Genomic DNA, 20,799 nt, shown 5'->3' with positions numbered 1-20,799 from the left:
TGATTTCAGCTTCTTGCCGGTGCAGACCCTGGGAGACAGCAGTGATGGCTGAGGTAGTTGGGTTCCTGCCACAGACCTGAAAGACCTAGGTGACATTCCTTGCTCCTGGCTTGGGATCCCAGCCACTGGGGATGTTTGGGGAGTGAATTGCCAGATAGGGGTGTGTTCCTCCCTTCTCCCCTTACCAGTGTATAAGTATGTGTGTCTCTGCACATTTCAAATTAAAAAAAATTAATTTAAATAAAATAATTTGAGGTCTTACAGGCTTTCCTAACATCTAGTCCAGTCTTTTGTTTGATGCAAAGGCAAAGAATCTTTCAGCAAAGTTAGAGAAAGAGATGTGGATAGAACCTAGGATTCGATGCCCACTTTGTATTTCTTTTCATTTCCTGGTCATAGTTGCAACATTTAGTTTAATCTTTCTTTAAAAAGAGCATAATACTTGATGTTTTGTTGGCTTGAAATCTGATATTGTGCCCAAGGGCAACTAAAAGCTTCCCTCTTGTTCACTTTTTCTGGTTGCATGGATCCTTCTATGCTTCTCTGAGGGTGTGTTTGTGTATGACTGAAATGAAAGCTGTATTGTGACAGTGCTTAGAGAATTGCCTCTGATGACACAACTTTGTGCCTGTTTAAGAAAGCAGTGAAAAGGCAGTAAAGGGACTGTTATTTCTTAAGACCACTGACTACAGTGGGAGAAGCCCTGGGTGGCAGGTGGTCATATTTTGCAGCTATCTTGTTTTGTCCATGTTGTGTAGCCTTCGATCTGGGAGTTTTTGATTCTTATTTTGACCTAGATTTCTGGAATGCCCTATATAATCTTGTATAATCTTGGTCAAATACTTAACCTCCTGCTTTCTTAGGAAATTCAAGGCAGGTTAAGCAGATATTTGTAAGGTACCTTCCCGGCTTTGAATCATTATTTTCATAAAAGTTTTTTCACATGATCAAATAACCAAATATGGATTTCTGACAGTGCATTTTATTACTGTTTTGATAATTTTCATGGAAATTTGGAATGTGTCTACAGTCCTTTCACTTTGATCAGGTTGTTAGCTGTTATTTATAGAGCACCCACCAGGTGCTCAGAGATTTAAAAAAACGGTGCCCAGCCTCAAGGAGAAAGACTTCTTTATCTGCTACACTGGGGATGGAGGGTATTCTCCTCTTCCTTAAGCTTTCAGTGCAGGGGCTTTCTTAACCAGTGCATTGTTCAGTAGATACTGGTTGCGTGAGTGAAAGAATAAATTCAGCTGTCAGTCTTGCTTATATTTATGGAAGATGTACACTGAGAGTTATTGTTTTCTTCAGCCTACAGATGTTGTTAATTTGACTGTATTTTCCGGAAAATAGTAGGGCCATGATGATCTGAGGCTTTTGGAAGAAAGCATAAACACAAAGTACTTGAGAAAGTTTTTGGTGCAAATTTTTTGAAATCTGCATGTGTTTTTTGTGCACATTTTCCATGACTTTTTTTTTTCATTTTTATTTAATGAATGCATTTTTACATAGATACAACTTTAGGAATATAGTGGTTCTTTGCCACATAAACCCCCCAACCCCACTCCCATCCCATCTCCCATTCCCTCTCCCAACTTCTTCATTATGGATCATTTTTAGTATGACTTTATATACAGAAGACCAACTCTATGCTAGTCATAGTCTTCAACAATTTGCCCCCACTCCCACACAGAACATATAGAGTACATTTTGGGGGAAGAATTTGCAGTCTATTCTCATATTACAATTTAACAGGGATAGAGGTTCTACCTGGGGAGCAAGTGCACAGTGACTACTGTTGTTCCTTTAACAATTAACACTCTTTTTTTATGACGTCAGTGATCATCTGAGGTTCCATGACTTTTTGAAGTATGCTCAAGTTACATTCCTTTCTTAGAAGTGTTCTTTAATATTAGCATATTAAAAGCACTGGGGTATCTGCTTTAAAATACCTTAGTTCAACTCAGTAGTTCCACAATGTATTTGACCTCAAAAATCCTGTCTACTCTTCTTCTGTAGGCAGTAATTGTAGTGTCCTTTAGAGCTTTGACCTACAAGATAAAAAGTTTGGTATAGAGAATCTCACTACAGAATAAATAGAAGCAACACTAGTTAAAAAAAAAAAGTGATTTAACATTGACAAAGCATGTATGTTAAGCACTGTTTCTGGAAGCCCTGTATAAAATTATGGTAGACCTGTACGATATATTTTTAGTGACTGTGTCTCATTACAGGTTTAGGGTTAGGTGGAAGAGAGATTAAAGAAGTTGTAAGTGACCTGACAGCTACTTTACATTTATGGAAATTGAATGGTGGTGTTCTAACTTGTATCAGGGGCTGCCCTGTTAGGTTTGGCAGGGGAATAATGTGTCTGCTCCTTGAGGAGCCCAGTGGAGGAGACAGACAGACATGTAAACAGATTACAGCAGTAAAGACTCAAAAGCGTAAAGATCAGAAATAGAACACAGGGAGGAATAGTATTTTTTCTCCAATTTAGAGCAGGATTGCTGTTCATACAGTGAGGCCAAACCAAATCAACGGTGATCCCTCTAAAACCTTCAGACAAAATTCTACTCCTTTATCATGACTCAAGTCTTTCTGTGATCCAGAAGTAATTGCCCTTGGAACCTTGCTTAGCCTCCTCAGTCTGCTTTATCCTTGGACTGCTTGAGGGCAGGGCAGGGTTGTTTTTGTCTCAGCATCCACAGGGCCTGCAGGTACAGCATGCAGAATACCCACACTTCCTTGGGAAGGTAGTGATATTATTAGCATTTTCTCCTCTAAAATTTAAGTTTGACTATTTCAGTTACTTTTTTTTTAAGTAGTCAACAATTCTGCATCATGAATTATTCTTTCACATGAACCTACAGAAGTCATTAGTTTTTTATGGACTTTTCTCTTATTTACTGTTTTTTTTTTTTTTTTCCTGGACTACCATAACCACAAGTTTAGTTTGTTATTCTGTAGCACAATCAGGGCTCAGGATCTGGACCGATGGCATTTCCCTTTAAAGTATCTGTATCTATTTGCCATAAACGGGGCAAATTGACTGCTATCTACTGTAGTGCAGGAAGTCACTAAACTGAAAGTCAGCCTGACTTGCTTTGGCTAACTTTCTTTGTGACCTTGGGCAAGTCACTTAACCTTCCTTTAACTGAGGAGCTGAACCAGAATTAGCACAGTCTGTTCTACTGCTGACAGTCGGTGATTCTCTGGGTGATTCTCAGGGGAAGATTCACTTCCAAGGAGAAAGTTTAAAAGTGGATACATTTTTAGGTTAAATGGCTTTGTTCATTTAGTTTTTTCTCCTTAGCTCATTTTGGAGCAGTAAGACTGCTTGTCATGGATTAAAACCAAATTGCTTGAAACTCTCTAAAGACTGCATTTTTTATCCTACTTTTTATTTTCATGGGAAGGAAAAAAGTGACAATAAAACAAGCTTGTCTATATCCATGAATCAGGAAAAATCCATTTATTTTCAACATGCACAGTGTAGATAAACATATTCATTGAGTTTGGTTTACCACCTTTTAAAAAATTTATTTAACAGTTTATTTTTCATTTTGTCTGAAACACAGCCACAGAGACACCAGGATTGATCTTCTAACCACTGATCCACTCCCCAAATGCTAGCAACAGCCAAGGCTGGGCCAGGTTGAAGTCCAGAACTCCCATCTAGGTCTCCCATGTAGGTAGAAGGGACCAAAGTACTTGAACTATCACCTGCTGCCTTCCAGTGTGCGCATTAGCAATAAGCTGGATTGAAAGTGGAGTAGCTGGAGCTCTAACCAGATATTCCAGTGTGGGATGTTGGCATCCCAAGTGTTGTCAGAACCACTGCGTTGCAACTTATACACTGGTTTACCGACTTAAATGTAGGAAGAATTATACTAGATACACTTTAAATATTTTCATCAAGAGTTGAAACAAGGTGGGGAGTGGGCATTGTAATACAGCGGGTTCATCTTGGAATGCTATCATCCCTCATCAGAATGCCCATTGGAGTTCCAGCTACTTCATTTCTTATCCAGCTTCCTGCTAATTCATCTGGGAGACAGTATATGATGGGGTCAAGTGCTTGAGCCCCTGTTACCCACATGGGAGACCCAGATGGAATTCCAGGCTCCTGGCATTGGCCTGGCTGAGCCCTGGCTGTTGTGGGCATTTGAGGAGTGAATCTATGGTTAGATACTCTCTCTCTCTCTCTCTCTCTCTCTCACTCTCTCACTTTCTCACTCTCTCACTCTCTCTCTCCTTCAAATAAATAGAAATTTAACAGCAACAGCAACAACAACAATAAAGAATTAAAACAAGAACTTGCCTTGGTTTGGAAGGGCTTCTGTGTAGGGAGCCCAGTTACCAGTTCTATGATGAGTGTAGTCTGCGTCTTTGGGTAACTCACTGATTCTGGGGTTTGATGTCCTCGTTTTTTCAGTGTGATCTTTGTAGCAATGCCTGGTCTGTATTAAAGATCTTTGAAGAGGACTAGGGTGGGGAATGGAACCAGTGGGACCGAGAAAATCTCTGTCTGTCTCTCCCCTATATGAAAAGGAATCTGGAATTCTTGAGCAGGTTTTTTTAAAAATATTTTTAAGCCACATCAAATTTGCTTGAAAAAAACTGCCATTTAAATTGTCGAGTAGTGCCAGTCTATTTCTGGCTTTTTTGGCAGTTAATTCTACTTAGAAGCAAACGTATATCTGTGAGAAGAGGACTCTCAAGTGCTTTCTTAGAAAGGAGGATCTCAAAGTTCAGGATGTCCATCCCCTTTGATTTATAGCTTAGGAGGCTTAGGGCATTATGCATTGACATCCACTCATGTGGAGAGGAAACACGAGTCATAAATCTCATCTTTTATGCAAACTCAACATTTTCATAAGTTCATTGAATATAAACACTAGACAAATTTGGGCCTATGAAACCCACTGAGCTGGCGAGGGTCAGTCATGGGGTATCTCTACACAGAGATGCCGTAGTTGCTTTGGGAGTCCCCGTGCCAGGCTCCCTCTGTGTTCAAAACTCAGCTTCCAAGTTAAAGTAGATTGTCTGGGGTTTTTGTGGTGGTGGGTGCTGGAGGAGAGGAGGAGCAGAAGAGAGACTTGCAGCCGTGGGCTCCTGCTGTTTCCTTGGGATTTAGGGCCAGTTAAACAGGATCAGGTCTCTGAATGGCAGCAGATAAATAGCAGTGACCCTTAATTGAAAGGGAGGAGACCAAATGAGCCAGAGGTCAGGGCTTTACAGTGATGACAGGTGTCCTGGGAGTGTCAGCTGAAAAGTTCTAGATTGTCTTTCTCGTCTTTCCCCTTCCCTTCTTGGGTTTGGAAATCAGGGAAGGAAGGGGGTACCGTTTGCTAGACTATGTCGTGTTACCTATACCATTGATGTGGAAGGTTCCTGAGTGGCCTAAAATTTTGGGGCAAGAAGACCACCTTCGTAAAACTAGTATATTACAACCTGACTGCTACCTGCAGTTTGCCCAATAGCCAATTATGACACAGATTTGCACATTTTTTAGAAAGTAGACTGCTGTTACTATTCTTCCTTATACAAGGATTTTAGTCACTGTACATCTTGTGTCTTTAAATAATGTATTAGGAACATTTTCAAGTCTGTAAGTGCTTTTTTAATGAGAGTGTGAAGATTTTAATGGGACTAGATTGCTTTTCATGACATTTCAGAGTGACTTAATTGTAACAATGTTGAGAGGCTGTATTTTAAAGTTTGCTAAGTATGTCTTTGTAGATTATAGTCAGACACTTAAAAGGACAATTGGGTAGTGGAATCAAATAGCTTTTTCCTTACAGCTTTCCTCCAAATATTAGCTCTTTGCAAATATGGATAAACCAAACCAGGCAAGGTCAGAGTTCTCTTGAACCTTTTAATTTCAAATAGGAACAGAGGCAAATAACTGAGACTAGTGAGAATAGTTTCCGAGACAAGTTCTTTAAAACTTACTTGTGCAGCACTGTTACTCCTCAGGCATTTTCTGTCTCCTTTTGCACAGCCAGGAGACCAGGCTTGTTAGGGACCTAAATACCTGTCAAGGTTATATATCTTGTACTCTCTTTTTTAAGGCTATTTTTAAAAAAGATTATTTATTTATTTATTTGACAGGCAGAGTTACAGACAGTGAGAGAGACAGGGAGAGAAAGGTCTTCCTTCTGTTGGTTTACTCCCCAAGTAGCTGCAATGGTCGGAGCTGTGCTGATCTGAAGCCAGGAGGCAGCAGGTGCCTTCTCCTGGTCTCCTATGCGGGTGTAGGGCCCCAAGTACTTGGGCCATCCTCCACTGCTTTCCCAGGCCACAGCAGAGAGCTGGATTGGAAGAGGAGCAACCGGGACTAGAACCAGTGCCCATATGGGATGCCGGCACCACAGGCGGAGGATTAACCTAGTGAGCCACGGCTCCAGCCCCTATCTTGTACTCTCTTTAGCCCCTGAAAATGCTTCCCTGTTTGCTTTAAAAACTTACCTGCCTGTGTCTTGCATTTTTAGGTAGTTTAGTGTTCTTAAAGTATTGTCACTCTTCAGAAATGGTAGGTATTTCAGACTCTTAAATCAAACTCAATTTAAAAAACAAATTCTTCAAAGTAAGGAGATTATTCAGAGGTCATTTCCTACACAAATGTTCTTAGGATTCTAGGATTTTTTCAGCAGTAGATCAGATGGTCACATGCTTCGCGTGTGTGTGTGTGTGTAAGATATATTTACTTATTTGACAGGCAGAATTACAGAGAGAGTTAGAGGTAGGGGGAGAAAGAGAGAGAGAGAGAGAGATGTTAGAGAGGTGTCTTCCATTCGCTGGTTTACTCCCCAAATGGCTGCAGTGGCTGGAGCTGGGCTGATCAAAAGTCAGGAGCCAGGAGTTTCCTCTGGGTCTCCCATGCGGGTGCAGGGGCCCAAGGACTTGGGCCATCTTCTACTGCTTTCCCAGGCTGTAGGAGAGAGCTGGATGGGAAGTGGAGCAGCTGGGACTTGAGTCGACGCCTATATCTTATGCCAGTACTGCAGGCAGTGGCATTACCTGCTACCGCCACAGTGCTGGCCCCAGGTCAGATGCATCTAATACTTCCCTCAGTAGGTTCTTACATTAGTTTCTAATTGCTACAAACTGGTTGGGTTAACAGAAGCAATCTCACAGTTTTGAAGACTAGAAGCCTAAAATTAGGGTGTTGGCATGGTCATGTTCCCTCTGAAACCTGTAGAGGAACCCCTTCTTGTTTTTCCTAACTTCTGGTGGTTTTGTGGATGGTTTCTGTCATTCCTTAGCTTGTGGTTGCCTGAATCTAATCTTGGCATTCATTGTCACTTGGTGTTCACCCCGTGTCTTTACATGACCATCTTCTTTTAAGAACACAAGTTGTACTGGATCTGGACTTGAGACGTACTTAATCCAGTATGGCTTCATCTGCAGCAATCCTCTTTCCAAATCAAGTTCATTGTGTGGTGCTGGGGGATTTCACATGTATTTATTTATATGTTATGTGTTTATATAAAGTAGAGCCATAACAGGGTCATACTTTAGAAAGCACCTAGGAGATTCAGATGAAGCCCATACATGTTTCCAAAGCATGGTTCCTGGCTTACCTGTAAAAAATTCATCATGAGTTCTAAAAAAGCTGTAAGATACATGTGTAGGATAATATGTAATCTTGAATGGCTTAAAGAAGGAAATAAACCCAAACTCATGTACTTACCACTTAGCTTAGGAAACAAAACATTGCCAGTACATTTGAAGGCCCTGGAGAACCATAGATTCTACTCTGAGAGGTTAGGTCAAGGAGATTTGAAGGAAATGGAGACGTACATGTGTATGTGTGTACCATGTATATAGTTATATGTAATTATTTTTTTTAATTCCAAATGTGTATTTTTAAGTTGGTCTTGAAAATTTTGCTTTGGAATGGGGTGTGACTTTTGCTTTTTATTAAAGATTAGAAAAGATTTGATAACTTTTTTTACAGTGTAATGGAGCAGTCATTGTTAGCTTTATTTTCTTCTGTTGGGGAAGTTTCTTGAAATTCTCATCTGTACCAAGTATAATTTTCCAGATCAGTTTAGATCTGTGGTCCAAAGAGACAGTGTGCACAGTTGGATTTGTGGGAGCAAGATGAGGATGTGTGAGGGTAAAGACCTGTTTTGAATTATGCACCTTACATTTTTCTCTTTCTCCTGAGGATTTCATGAAAATTAGTATCTGCCAGATAATTTTGAATTTGTAAAATGCCTTGAGTTCTTGGAGGAAGCTGTTGCATAAATGTAAATAAATTATATAGCACTTGAATTTGGTTGTTCATCATATTTTATAGTGTGTTTTAATTAAGAACTAAGCTCTATTGCAGTTGGATGGCTGGAAAAAGGTTTTAATCACTCAGAGATGGGGAAGTAAGTAGGTAGGAACAGCATTTAGGCTGGTAGCCATAGAGAAATAAATGAACAGAATGTGTGCTGGAGATCAGTCACTTTCCATGGCATTTGCTGAGCTGAGCTGTGGGTCGTGTTTCCTCTCGTATGTACACATGGTGCTGTTAGAGAATCAGCCTTCCTTTAGATGTTCACGCTTTGTCTCAGACTTTCTGATATCTTAGACTTCTCTGGCTTTCCTGAGCTGGAGACCTTTGAAAAAGCAGGGTGGAGGGAGTGGAGAGTGAGCAGTCTCACTGTCTAGATTATGTTACTGTCTAGGTACTGGGGGAGCAAGAGGCATTCAGCAAACCACATTGGCTTTTGATTTTGTGTTTCTACAGCCCAGTAAGCTGGGTTGCAAAACTGTATTCTCTTGCGTGTTACACAAAGCTTTCTGTTCCAGTGGGTAATAGCATTCCAGGACTGCTTAAAAGTAGACAGCAAACAATTGGGAACACCCCAGAGCCCAGTTGTACCGCTTTTGTTTGCGTGGTCTCAGAGTCTCACTCTAATGCTTGTTTTTCACCCTGGGAACAAAGAATCATCTTATCCTCCTTCCTGTGTTTGACCCCAAACCAAAGACTCGTAACATTTCTCATTCATTTACCATGTATGTATGAAGTAAGTGCCCACCAGCTGCCAGGTGGTTCTTACCATAGAGTTGTCCAGTGGAGGACACAAGCATAAACAAACAGAAACAAAAAGCTAAAGTCAATAACCAGGAACCAAATAGCCATAATTTGATGAAAGGTATATAAAGGATAATCACAGGCTCTTCAAGAGCATATGACAGGGGAATCCTATCCCAGTCCTGGCTTCCAGAAAAGGCTGATTTGAAGAGTGAACTCAGTGAAATCTGGACGTTAGCAAGGAACGAGGAGAAAAAAGAGAACATTGACTTCTGCAGAGTATACTGTGACATTAGTATTATTTATTTGGCTGTTCCCTTCTAGCCCTTTTTCTTCCTTACAGAATCTTACACAGTGTCCAATTTCAGCATCCATAGTGGGCCTGTTGCTTTGTTATACCATGGATGATTGGAGATTGGAGGCTATGGGAAGGAATTAAAGGCCGAACATAAGTTAGATAACAAAAGATGGTAGTTTTATTTTATCTGGGTGATTAACTCATTAAATTAGGCTCTTGACATGCTGTTTCTCTAAAATTGTGCTTAGTGACCTTTTCAGAAGACCAGTGCTATGCACAGACCCTTCTTGTATGTCTGGAGTAGGTTAAGGGCTTGGGAAACACACTTGCTGAAGGAAGTGCTTCTCTGTGCTGCTTCTATCTGTGAGAGATAACAGTGGTTTAAGATATGTTACTTTTTAGAAATAATTTCTCAAACTGCTGACATCAGAATTGCCAGAAGCCTGTTAAAAATGCACTTTCTGTAGCCTCCCTGTCCTAGACTTGCTGAATTAGAATCTTAGCAGTAGGACTCCTGGTCATTGTCAAGGGCTCTACTGAGAGCTGCCCGACATGAAGGCATGCATCACCCATTAGGTCATTTAGACCTTAAAGATGAAGATTTTTAAAAATTATGTTAGTCCCACAGGGCCCTGCTGGATTTCTTACCATCTCTTACCACCAGGATCAACTCTGTAACTTTCAGGACCTTTTGCAAAATGAAAATGCAAAGCCTCTTATTAAGAAAAGCATAATTGGGGTGGGGGAGGTGAGCATTATAGCACTGCAGTATAAACTGCCACTTGGGATATCTGCATTACTTATCTGTGCTTGGTTCCAGTTCTGGGTACTCTACTATTTATTAATTTTTTAAAAAATTGTTTTAACATCTAAAAATTTTATTATTTAAAAAGCAGAGTTAAGTGGAGGGAATAGAAATATCTTCCATCTGCTGATTTACTCCCCAAATGCAGCTCCATCCAGATCTCCCACATGGATGACGGGAGCTGTCAAGTACTGGGTCCATCCTCCATTGTTTTCCTTTGTTGTTCCAGGTGTTATTAGCCAGGACCTTGATCAGAAGTGGCTGGCACATGAACCAGTGCTCAGCTGGGTTGCCAACATCAGAGGCAGTGGCATAACCTGCCACGCCACAAGACTCGCCCCACTGCCTGCTCAGTCACTTTTGATGCAGCTTCCTACTATTGCATGTAGGAGGCAGTAGATGATGGCCCAAGTGCTCAAGTCCCTACTGCCTACATAGGAGATCAGGATGGAATTCCTGGTTCCTATATCTGCCTCATTTGCGGAGTGGTTCAGCAGATGAAAGATTTCTCTCTCTCTTTCACTCTGCTTTTTCAGATAAGTGAATCTTATAAGAAATGTATTAGGAACTTCAGGATAGCAACAGCAGAGTATTAAGCCAAGTGTGGAGCCCTTCTATGTACATGGACTGTAGGGCTGCACAAGTAGCAAGCCCATGAAGCTAGTTCTGCTTTTTTTTTTTTAAATAGATTTATTTAATTTTTTGAAAGGCAGAAGGAGAGAGAGAGAGAGAGAGAGAGTCTTCCATCCTCTATTTCACTCCCCAAATGGCTGCAGCAAGCAAACCTGGGCCGATCTGAAGCCAGGAACCAGGAGCTTCTGCCGGGTGCGTCTTCTACTGCTTTCCTAGGCACACTAGAAGGGAGCTGGATCAGAAGTGGAGCAACTAGGACAGGAACCAGTACCCTTATGGGATGCCAGTACTGCAGGCAACAGCTTAGCTTTACCTGCTAGGCCACAGTGCCAACCCCCTACTTGCCTTTTTAAAATGCTCCAGATGCTTCATGCTCCCTGTGTACTACACTGTTAATTTCCTTGGTTCCCTGGGTCTCACTCTATGGGATGCTGTTTTTCATTTCTTTGTTCTTACCTGGACGCATCTCAGTCTTTTGCACATAGTACTAGAGTCCTGTGGAAGTTGCCACTGCCAGACTGTGTGCTTTGCAGGCCTGTCTCCACTCTCCTCATCTTTGTATTTCTTGACCTTAGAGGAGGTTCTGCCTTGGGTTTCTAAGTTGCTGAATAGGATACTTGAACTTGAATGCTTAATTAGGTTGCAGACCACTGAGAATGTGGATTTGGTTCTGGTGAGGTGTTGGAGGCTGCAATGTCCTATAAATGCTGTGTGGAGGGTGCAGGACTGCCTGGGTCTGGCTGGTGTGAGACAATGTGAGGAACGAGGTGTGAGGAGAACTTATGACATCTCTGGCAAGTGGAACATCCTCTGCGGTTGACGCCTTTGATAGCTGCTACCCTTGCACTAATAACCAGTGTTTTTCTTTCTGAATCTTTCATTGACCTCTGAGTTCCTGGGAACAACAGCTTTCTCTGAGCCACGAGTTCAAAGGTGCTGTTAGCAGACTTGAGGAAGTATTTCGTGTGGTGAGAAGGTGGCCATTTTGCTTGGTGGCTGGTATTTGAAGCTAGTTAATCCTAGTTCTGTAGAATTCCCCAAAGCTGAATGCACTTGGGAAAGGATGCTGTAGAATTAGGCCATGCCTGTTACACTTCAGAGGACTGACTTGACTTCTGCCTTGAGATATCCAGAGGTGACTGTGGAGGTCGGGAAGAGGGCTGCAGAAGTCTCTGTCTCGTGATAGATGTGAAAAATCAGGAAAGTTTGGCAGAGTATTCAGGGCTGATTCAGGTATTGAGTGGACTGAATCAGGACTGGAATCCATGGATGCTGCTCCTCCTGAGGCCTCATTAAATAAATATGTGTGCAGAGATTATTTTGTTCCAACTTTGAGGATTATCATCTGACCCTGACCTGATGGACTTAATGGAATGAAATATGTACATACCTCTCCTTTGAAATTAGTTTGAGTGAACAGAATGTCTAAAACAGTGCTGACCAATTAAAGTATGTGAGGTGTACACACATACAATTTGAAAGTTTTTTAGTAGCCATATTAAAAAATTAAGAACAAATGAAATTAATTTTAGTAATTTATATTTAAATCAATATATCAAAACAACTGTTAATCATTTCAACACATAGTATAGAAATAATTAAGGAGATTCTTTTATTTCCACCCATGTTGTTACTGTACTGGGCAGTACAAGTCTAAAATACAGCAACAAATACATTTAATTTTTATTTTCTCTTCCTATCTGCAGTGCCTTAACTCACACTGGATAGCCTGTTATTCATATGTTGATGCCGGCATGGGAAAATGGATGCTGTGGAATGTGGGTTGATTTATTAGATTTAGTGTACCAGGTGAACAGCTTAGGCAGGCTCAGCATACTCCAGTATGGATTTGCTGTAGACCTCTGTCTTTGTGCCATGTGTCTGGAGGTAGAGCTTATAGCATTGTACATGGACATGAGCTGTCAGTCAAGGAGAATTTCTCTGTTTTTGGGTCAGCCTTGACATTGACTTCCTATCTTCACAGAGAGCTTACTGCTGAATCAGACCCTTGCTCCCCTTGGACTCATTTGAAAAGGATCCTGCGGGTTTTTGAGCAAGATTATGAATCAACACGTGAAATCTTCCTTGTGCTATTTAATTAGAATTTAAGTGTTAAGTGGATGGTATAATCATATGTTAGTCTAGGTAGATGATGCAAGAGTCCCCTTTCCCCCCGTATTTGTAGCCAGGTGTGCACTGATTTCCAGATAAAGTCTAGCATGTATTTTGTCTGCAGGGTGTGATTTGAATGGCAGTTTTTCCTTTATTTTTAGATCACTGCTCAGAGTCTACTGACAGAATGCAGGGAGACAGCCTTGATTAGATTAGGCCAGATTAGATTAAGTCCAATGGTTAAAACCTTTGGAGCCTCTGGCTTGTAGGAGACACCATAATGGTCGTCATAGCGTCCCTAAATCCTATTATGGAAGTTAATCTTATTGAAGATTTTAGGTCTGCATAAAGCAGCACTGCCCTTATACTCTCTCTGGTGGTCTCTGGCTGTTAAGGTGAGCTGACATATCAACTTTCTTGGAATAGATTGGTTTTGTTGGTTTGGAATAAGTTATTCTAAATAATTTGAAAGCAGCTACCTGCAGTTGGTATAGAGGACATTTTAGAAAAATAGTCTGTTTCCTGGCTTCCTTTTGGTTTGGTAGCTGTTGGTGTTAGTGCCAGGGATTCTAAAAAAATTATTTCTTTTCACTTTGGAAGGCGTGGGGGCGGGGGAGAGAATGAGAGAGAATATTTTCCATCCATTGTTTCGCTCCTCAGATGCGTGCAACAGGCAGGGCTAGGCCAGGCTGAAGCCAGGAGCCAGGAACTCTGGCCAGGTTCCTAGATCGTTGTCAGGGACCCAAGTACTTGAGCCATCATCTGCTGCCTTCTAGGATGCACGTTAGCAGGAGGCTGGATCAGAAGCAGAGAAACTGGCACTTGAAGCAGCACTGATACTGATTGTATTGTAGGTGGCAATTTAAGTCACTGCGCCAAATGCCTATCCCAAGAGTTTTTTTTTTTTTTTTTAAAGTCCTAGCTTGGGAAAAATTGGGATATATGTGTGTAGATAATTGTAAAACTAACTGCTGTGTCATTTTGGCAAGTTTGAGGGAGGATGGATGGGTGGGAACTTTATTTTTAAGCTTCATGAAATCACCTTTCCAGCCTGTATTCATTACAGAGGTTGTCATAAGCATCAGGTGCTGAATCTGTAGTGTGGTTGAGATAACTCTGCTAGGTGTTGGGAATAAACTAATGAATTTTCAACCTTGGGAGCTGGAGGCATCCTTAATTATGATTTTGGGGTATGTTTGTAGGTTAAAGTGCTAGTTGGCTATTGCCTTTTTCTGCAATTGCAGTGACTACTTTGCTGAAGCAAAGCATTCTTTTTGCCATAGGCTTTTTCCCTACTTGTGATTTTATGGACAAGCAAAATTTTATGAAGGCATGTATAAGTAGATGTCAGAGTTTCTTATAAATTTCATGTCTTTTATAAAAAGGAAAAAAAGGGAAGGAAAAAAGGACCTGGATGTATGTTTACTGTATCTGTTGCAGCCAGTTTAGCAGAAGATCTGTGGATAAAAAGGTAAATCTGACTTCGGTCTTTGCCAAGGTGGTTTGGTTAACTGTAAATAACTTGGGGAGCCACAATGATGATTACCTGCTGGGTTGGCCTTAAAGATGCAGACGACATCTTTGCAGGCAGCTTTAAAAATAAGGCTCTCAGTACCTTAACTGGAGACTGTGTCTGCCATCCAGGTCATGTGAGTTCACTGTTCAGTGAGTTCATTGTTTAGGAGCAGAAAATAAAGCGTCTGATTGTATCTGGCTACTCTGCTGATACCCGTGAGGAGGTTCCTGCATTGAAAGGACCAAGGTGGCATCTGACCCTGGGGTTTCCTTGATGGGGCTAGGGTACTTGTGGGTGCTTTATTTATTCTCCTACTCTCGTTAGGCCAGTTACATTAGGTTATTTAATTTTTTTTTTTTTTAAAGATAGTGAGAGAGGGAGAGAGAGAGAAAGGTCTTCCTTCTGTTGGTTCACCCCCCCAAATGGCAACTAAGGCCAGCGCTGTGCTGATCTGAAGCCAGGAGCCAGGTGCTTCTTCCTGGTTTCCCATGTGGGTGCAGGGTCCCAGGGACCTGGGCCATCCTCCACTGCCTTCCCGGGCCACAGCAGAGAGCTGAACTGGAAGAGGAGCAACCGGGACTAGAACCCCGGTCCATATGGGATGCTGGCGCTGCAGGCAGAGGATTAACCAAATGAGCCACGGCGCCGGCTCCAAGTTATTTAATCTTTCCAGTGGAACAACTCTGTATCTGTGTTGTGCTTCCAAAGACAGAAGAGAATTTGAGGTGAGGGCCAAATATGGAGCCTGAAGAACAGTTACGATTGGTTAATAGTTTTGATTTGCTTTTAGGAAGAAAAGTGCAACTAGTGCATTGCCTGAAGATAATCTCTCTCTCTCTCTCCAACACTCCTCTGGATCAAGTATACGGTGTTCTCTTCCTGTATAGCACTTGTATTTTCAAGAGCTAGGGTCATTGACAGAACACTTCTCACTCTTGAGTTTCAGAGCATAGCAGAGCAAAAACGTCAAGCCAGAAATATAATTTTCTCTCAGTGTACTAAGATTACTTTTAATTCTTTGTATGTGACTACACATGCTCATACAGCTGTGGTGTTGTTTTTTTTCCATGTTCCTTGCAGAGGAATTGCCCCCTTTCTACTTTTATTGATTCTTGGTGGCATACTTATCAGGTTACCTTTGTTGGGAAGCAACTGTGGGAAGAATGTATTTGAGACCTGTATTCCCTTTGTGCCTCTGACCTCAGGCTCTCCCTGCCTGCCACCTCCTCTGCACCAGCCCAGCTTTGTTCTTCTGGGCCTGTTGATCCCACTCCATGAAGATGACCTCCTTGCTTCTCTCTGTCTCAGCTTAGTGTCCATTTCTGCTGAGGCAGTTCCAGATGGGCAGAGGTTGTGGAGGGAATTTAAATAAGGAGGAACATTTATAAAACTTATGTATTCTGTGCTAATAGCTATCAGATGCTCTGGAATCATAATACTAGATGTTGGCCTGGTGGCCTTTGGGGGCTTCTCTTACCAGCTATTGGACAGCTCGGTCTGCTCTTTCTCCTTGTCCCTATCCCTGCTTTTCTTGCCTGTTGTGCATGGAAATGTCCATGAATTGTTTTTATTTATTGTAAACAATTTTTTTCTTTTCTTTTTATTTGAAATGCAGAGAGATAGAGATATCTTCCATCTACTGGTTCACTCCCCAAATGCCTACAACAGCTAGAGTTGGTCCAGGGTAAAGCCAAGAACCAGAAACTCATCTGGATCTCTTCCATGTGGGTGGCAGGAACGCAAGTATTGGAACTATCACGTGCTGCCTACCAAGGGGCACATTAGCAAGAAGCTGGAATCAGAGGAGCTGGAACTGGAACCCTAGGCACTGTGTTTTAATGGCTACTCCAAATGCCTCCCCTCAACCAATTCTTTATAAGCTCACTCTTTTTTTTGGACAGGCAGAGTGGATAGTGAGAGAGAGAGAGAGAGAAAGGTCTTCCTTTGCCGTTGGTTCACCCTCCAATGGCCGCCACGGCTGGCGCGCTGCGGCCGGCGCACCGTGCTGATCCGAAGCCAGGAGCCAGGTGCTTCTCCTGGTCTCCCATGGGGTGCAGGGCCCAAGCACTTGGGCCATCCTCCACTGCACTCCCTGGCCACAGCAGAGAGCTGGACAGGAAGAGGGGCAACCGGGACAGAATCCGGCGCCCCGACTGGGACTAGAACCTGGTGTGCCGGCGCCGCTAGGTGGAGGATTAGCCTAGTGAGCCGCGGTGCCGGCCTATAAGCTCACTCTTTGTCTTCTCTTCTAAGGTCATCTTGATTCACTTCCCACACCAGCTGTTCCTAACCTTGCTTGGTTCCTTTGGGACAGAGAGAAGTTTGCTGATATCTCAAGGAGGAGGGCCTTCTTCCATGGCTAGATGTTAACAGGAAGCAATGATAATGCCTAAAGTGTATTGAGTACTTCAAAATGTGCCCAGCATCGTGCCAAGTGCTTTATATAGATTATATCACAATATTGAAGCCAGCCTAATAAAGTGTATGTATGACCACTGTCTTCATTATTATACGAGGAAACTGATGCCCAGGGAAGGTTCAGTAACTTGCCACCATGCGCACAGCTGGAATCAAGTGATGAAGTCAATTGGTAAACCAGGCGGCCAGTTCCAAGGAAAGCTCAAGGAAATAGGAATTTTGCAGCCAGGAAAATTGAATTCTTGGATGTTTTCCTTATCTGAGATGTTTCCCCTTTTATATCATCGTAAGCACTTGTTACCTTTATATTTTCAGTTCACTCACTAAAAGGGGTATTCTGGGATGGTCTTTGATGATGGCAACTGTGTGTTCTAAGGAACCAGAAAGAAAAAGGTTAAGAGGTAGACGAACAGTTAAAGGGCTCCTAACAAGGAAATAAGGCTGTAAATGCTCTTGCTTTGGAAAATTAGTTAATTGGTAGAGGTTGTTTCTGTGGTTAATTTGTTCCTGTCTTAGTAATACGTGGGTATCCACAGGCAGCAAGTGTGTGCCCAGCAATCCCATAAAATAAGGCCCTCTTCAGCACTGGGCACCAGTTGGTGCACCTGAATAACAATAGGGAAGCTTGTTGACCATTTGGCACTTCACAGCCCAGTAATTAGAAACTGTAAAACAATAATACAGACATGGAGCAAATGCTCCAGTTAATGAAAAAAAAAAATCCACAATCTTGCTTTGTGGTTGAGTGCAAAATCACAAATGGCTGCTTGTACAGCAAAGCAAACACTTCAGAATTTTGGCAGCTGTTTTGTACATATAAAAAGCTCTAGGCTCTGTATTAATATGGGGGCTGTTGTATGTTTTTTAAAAATCTTAAAACAGCAATCACCTGGCTTTCTTTTTTATTTAATTTACTTCAGTGAATTATGGTCTCAAGTCCAGAGGTATCAGTATCACCTGGGAGTTGGTTAGAATTGCACGGTCTTAGGCCTCAGCCCACACCTGTTGAACTGGAACCTGTGGGGGTTGGGCTCAGTAATTTTATTTTAACAAGTTCTCCGGGCAATTCTGATGTGTTCTGAAGTTTGAGAAACATGTGGGTGAGTGGGTAAAATAATTTGGGGAGAAAGGGCAGTGGAGTCACTTCTTGGCCCCACCTGCATTTGAACCCTCTGCTTCTCTGGTCTAAGATGGAGTAGTCGGCTTCAGATTAGATGTAAAGAATGTATGAAAGCTCCCTGCTATGTCAGAGCATCCAAAGGATGTCTCAAAAGGAACTGCGCCTTCCTGGGGACTTGGTTGGAGGGAGGGGTTTAGGCATTGGCTTATTATGAACCTTTGAGAACAAGCTGATCTTTAAGGCACTGTTTGATTTTGGTATTTTACTCCCCATGTGGGCTGTATTGAAGTAATCAGCTCTGGCAGGCCCACCAGCCTTATTTGGTGTACTTGGTAGAGAAGAGGCATGGGGACAAAACAAAAACCTTCTTCTCTCTCAGACTAAGCCTTAGTGATGACTGTTGTAATGTGCTCGCCATTGTTGCGAGCTGGGGTGAGGGCAGTACGGAATTCTTGTTTCTACAGGTGGCCGCTCTCTATTTCATCGTACTGCCTTCAGCTGTCTCGGTGGATGGGATTTGTTTAATAATTTTTTGGGGGCCCCAGTCAATTGGCCTCCCTTCGTCTTCCTGACTGTGTGAGAACCCTAGCACTGACACGTTCATTTCAGAGATGTGGAAAGTCATTGCACGGCTGACCACTGTGTCTCCTGGAAAGGCCTCTTGGGAAATCAGTGCTTTTGATCAAAGTGAAATGAGTTCTCCAATAATATTACCACCAAGGACTGAGTTCCTGACACTCCAGGATCCCTCCCTAGGCTGACATGACCTTTGTTGGGGGAAGAAAGCTGATAGAAACATCAATCCTGTGGTTGCTTGTATTTTATCCAGATTTGTTAATTTTGCTCACATTTTGACATTTGTTTATCTTTGCTCACAATTTTTTCTGCCTTTGAGAACATTTACTTTTCTCATTCTCTTAAAAAAAAAAAAAAAGCATAAGGCATGTAGGCCAGTGAGTGGATCCTATGTGATTGAATCCCCTAACATAATGTGGGGGAGATGCAGGGATAAATGAGACATAGCCCCTGCTCTGTCTGACTTTGAGGAGACTGATTCCTGGGGGGGGAGGAAACAGACCAGAAAAAGTATCATCCAGATCTTGGGTTCACTTTCTTCTTCGGGTTCTCAGGTGGGAGAGTTCTTTTTAATTAATGAATTTATTTATATTTCAGAGGCAGAGAGACAGTGATGTAGAGGTAGACACAGAGAGAAATTCTCCTTCTGCTGGTTCCCTTTCCAAATGCTGCTAATAGCCAGGCTGGGCCAGGACACAGCCAGGAGGCAGGAACTCAATCCAGGTCTCCTACCTGGGTGGCAGAGATTCAAAGTACTTGAGCCATGGTCTGCTGCCTCACATGCTGTGTATTAGCAGGAAGCCAGATGAGACGCTTGGGTGGGACTCAGGGGTGTTTTAACTACTATACCAAATGCGTATCCCTCCAGGGGGAGAGCATGCTTAAGTACTTCAGTCTGATGTTAGCTCACAAGCTGAACATCAGGCTTACGTGGGTGTATGTAATTATTCTAGATTTTGATTCTGCTGATTGTCCTTTCCTGTGGCATTCAGGGCTCCGAGGGGGTGTCAGAGGCGGCCCACACTGGAGCATTTACCTCCTTGGATTTCAGGACAGATCCCCTTTCTGCCAATGAATGGGAGGGTCTAAGCTTGGTGGATTTTCATGAGTGGTGTAGCCTTTCTGTCAGCAGACCCACCATCCTCCCAGGCCTGGCTGCCCTTCATCTTGCTTTAATTAAATACACAGTTGATGATGTCAGCTTGGCTCCTGGTTCCCTCGGCTTCCCCCGTGGAACAAAACATCCGGGCAGACAGTTGTGACAATTAAGTCTCAAGACCCAAGCTTTACATGTTCAGAGGTAATTAAAATAAATCTGCCTAAGCATCTCCAAATGCAGATAAGACCCAGTGCTGATTAGAGGTGACCTCCTCTAATAAAACTGATTTGATTAGGCAGAACCAGTGGGGGGCAGGCAAATATTTGAGACTCTGGCCAAGCTTATTATTCCATTGACCTTTCACTTGGGGGAAAAAAACCTGTTTGATTCTTTCTGTCCCAGAGTACTTGAAAACTATTACCTGTGACAGCTAAAGGACTTGGGTGAAATAAACAGGCAGGACCTGTGGACTTGCCCCTAAGAGTCGCAGTCAGCCACCACCTGGGACATGCTTGCTTCCTGGCAGATCAATGGAGAATGGATTTTGCCAGAGGTCCTGGCCTGGAATGATAATTAAAAAGGACATTTCAAAACACACCCAGCCACATTCTGATAAAGTCTTAGCAGATGTGAGTGGTGAAGGTTTTTTTAAAGTCACAGTTCCTTTGTTTATTATAGAAAAGCCAAACTAATTGCTTTAGTATTTATATCAAGACTTCGTAGGCAGTTTAGGAAAAATCTCCTTTATTGCTGCATCTCTGCCTCTTGTAACACTAATATACCTCTGCACTTACTGTTTATTACATTGTATTGTAATTGTTGGTTTACCTTTCTTGTTACGTCTTAGAAAGTAGGGGAATTTTCTAATTATTCTTGATGTCTGCCCAGATGCCTGGTACTCCCTGGCAGGAACTGGGGTTGGCAAAATGTGGTCCACAGGCCAAGCAGCCTAAAATATTTACTATCTGATATTTTACAGAAGTAGTTTACCAACCCCTTTCCTATTATATAGCAAAGCATATAGTACATGCTTACTGTTAGAATTATTTCAAATATAGATCTGAGTTTCCAGATAGATTTCTGTTATGAACATATTCAGTTTAATTAAACAGTAACCTGCTTCTCTGGTTATCTATTGTTAACTAAGGTATAGGTATTAGTAGTACTTTCTGCTCATTTCTGAGGAAC

General features: G+C 42.2%; 1 protein-coding gene and 1 long non-coding RNA gene across 8 annotated transcripts in view; both read left to right on the top strand.

Moving 5' to 3' along the window:
* AUTS2 (activator of transcription and developmental regulator AUTS2) overlaps positions 1-20,799 on the top strand; it is a 1,250,408-nt gene that overhangs the window by 39,742 nt on the left and 1,189,867 nt on the right. The gene's annotated exons all lie outside the window — the stretch shown is intronic.
* The window catches only part of LOC149120360 (uncharacterized), a 57,347-nt gene that overhangs the window by 22,279 nt on the left and 14,269 nt on the right, over positions 1-20,799 (top strand). The window contains exon 4 of the long non-coding RNA XR_016225566.1: positions 10-20,799. This exon is cut by the window's right edge and continues 14,269 nt beyond it. This is a non-coding gene — a long non-coding RNA (uncharacterized LOC149120360). The remainder of the gene's footprint in view (positions 1-9) is intronic.

The sequence above is a fragment of the Oryctolagus cuniculus genome, chromosome 19 (assembly GCF_051225735.1).
Source record: "Oryctolagus cuniculus isolate XC-2025 breed Fujian yellow rabbit chromosome 19, ASM5122573v1, whole genome shotgun sequence".
Classification (NCBI taxonomy): Eukaryota; Metazoa; Chordata; class Mammalia; order Lagomorpha; family Leporidae; genus Oryctolagus; species Oryctolagus cuniculus.
This window is presented reverse-complemented; position numbering and strand designations above follow the sequence as displayed.